The sequence below is a fragment of the Scardinius erythrophthalmus genome, assembly GCF_964197995.2.
Source record: "Scardinius erythrophthalmus genome assembly, chromosome: 24".
Taxonomy (NCBI): Eukaryota; Metazoa; Chordata; class Actinopteri; order Cypriniformes; family Leuciscidae; genus Scardinius; species Scardinius erythrophthalmus.
Window position 1 is genome coordinate 2,617,667 of NC_138244.1, and position 2,500 is coordinate 2,620,166.

The window sequence follows — 2,500 nt, forward strand, 5'->3', positions numbered from 1 at the left end:
TTTTTGGATTATATATATATATATATATATATTTCTTTTTTTTTTATATAGAACCATGGTAATACCTTTTTGAGGCTTAGCATTCTGGTAGATTCAAACACTATAATGGCATAATAATATCATGGTGTTTTGGATATGTACCGCGGTAATATCATGCCATTTTTTGCCATAATACCACAGTTTTTGTAATGGATATACCACAGTAGTTTCACAGTATTCTTTGAAGTACCGTTATAAGGCAATCATTTAGTACCATTGGCTTTGGATATAAAGTACCATATCATAGAGGTTTTGGTAGAATGAGTTCTGTTGTACAGTGAATGTTCCAGACTGAAGCGTTATTGTTGGACATTTATGATTTCCTTGATGATGAACAATCAAACGATGAGATTAATGAATCAGTGTTGAATCCCACTGACGATCTTCTCCTGAATCTGCTGATTGATTCTCTGCTGAGTGTTTCATTAACTCTTATGATGCTTTAATGGCCTCTGTGTCTCACACACACACACACACACACACACGGCGGTCTCATTAGCGCTCGTAGAAAATGATTCCGGCTCTTCATAAAACGTGAAGTGTTCCTCTGTGTGTGTGAGGGGAGATTCGCTGGTTAATTGCTGGCTTTGTCCTGTAACGAGGAGTTTTGACGAATCTCCTCCGCGTGGATCGTTTAATCACGCTGATGAAGAAGAAGCTTCTGTTCTCCACGCTTCTGCACTGGACCTTCATCTGGATCCGATCTGGAGTTTAGTGTCGTGTCTGATCTGTGTGTGTTTGACCACACACACACATTAGTGAATATTTGTGTTTTAAAGAAGGTGCTGAAAGTGTGTCACTGGCTACGTTTACATGCACAACTTTTGTTTCAATCGGACTGAATTCATTCTGACTCTGAATGTAGTGTTTACATGAACACTAAACATGTGATCGGGTTGATGTGCGCGTTTATGTCACAAGCTTCAAATCTATTTCTACATCATGACGCTATTTCTACGTCATGACGCTATTTCTACATCATGACGCTATTTCTACGTCATGACGCTATTTCTACGTCATGACGCTATTTCTACGTCATCACACTATTTCTACATTACGCTATTTCTACGTCGTTATACTATTACTGTCATTGCGTTATTTCTACGTCATGACGCTATTTCTACTGCATTACGCTATTTCTACATCTTTACGCTATTTCTACATCATTACGCTATTTCTACGTCATTACGCTATTTCTACATCATTACGCTATTTCTACATCATTACGCTATTTCTACGTCATTACGTTATTTCTACATCATGACGCTATTTCTACGTTGTTACGCTATTTCTACATTACGCTATTTCTACGTCATTATACTATTTCTACGTCATTGCGTTATTTCTATATCATGACGCTATTTCTACATCATGACGCTATTTCTACATCATTATGCTATTTCTACGTCATTCCGCTATTTCTACATTACGCTATTTCTACGTCATTATACTATTTCTACGTCATGACGCTATTTCTACATCATTACGCTATTTCTACATCATGACGCTATTTCTATGTCATTATGCTATTTCTACTTTACGCTATTTCTACGTCATTACACTATTTCTAAATTACGCTATTTCTACGTCATTATACTATTTCTACGTCATTATACTATTTCTACGTCATTACGCTATTTCTACGTCATTATACTATTTCTACGTCATTACGCTATTTCTACGTCATTGCGCTATTTCTACGTCATTGCACTATTTCTACTTCATTACGCTATTTCTACGTCATTACACTATTTCTACGTCATTACACTATTTCTACGTCATTGCGCTATTTCTACGTCATTGCGCTATTTCTACATCATCACGCTATTTCTACATCATCATGCTATTTCTACGTCATTACGCTATTTCTACGTCATTATACTATTTCTACGTCATGACGCTATTTCTACATCATTACGCTATTTCTACATCATGACGCTATTTCTATGTCATTATGCTATTTCTACTTTACGCTATTTCTACGTCATTACACTATTTCTAAATTACGCTATTTCTACGTCATTATACTATTTCTACGTCATTACGCTATTTCTACGTCATTATACTATTTCTACGTCATTACGCTATTTCTACGTCATTGCGCTATTTCTACGTCATTGCACTATTTCTACTTCATTACGCTATTTCTACATCATTACACTATTTCTACGTCATTACACTATTTCTACGTCATTGCGCTATTTCTACGTCATTGCGCTATTTCTACATCATCACGCTATTTCTACATCATCATGCTATTTCTACGTCATTACGCTATTTCTACGTCATTACGCTATTTCTACGTCATTATACTATTTCTACGTCATGACACTATTTCTACATCATTACGATATTTCTACATCATGACGCTATTTCTACGTCATTACGCTATTTCTACATTACGGTATTTCTACGTCATTACGCTATTTCTACATTACGCTATTTCTACGTCATTATACTA

General features: G+C 35.7%; 1 protein-coding gene across 1 annotated transcript in view; it reads left to right on the forward strand.

The window, feature by feature from the left end:
- LOC308684838 (PDZ domain-containing RING finger protein 4) overlaps positions 1–2,500 on the forward strand; it is a gene marked incomplete at its 5' end in the record, with an annotated part of 57,452 nt that overhangs the window by 16,278 nt on the left and 38,674 nt on the right. The gene's annotated exons all lie outside the window — the stretch shown is intronic.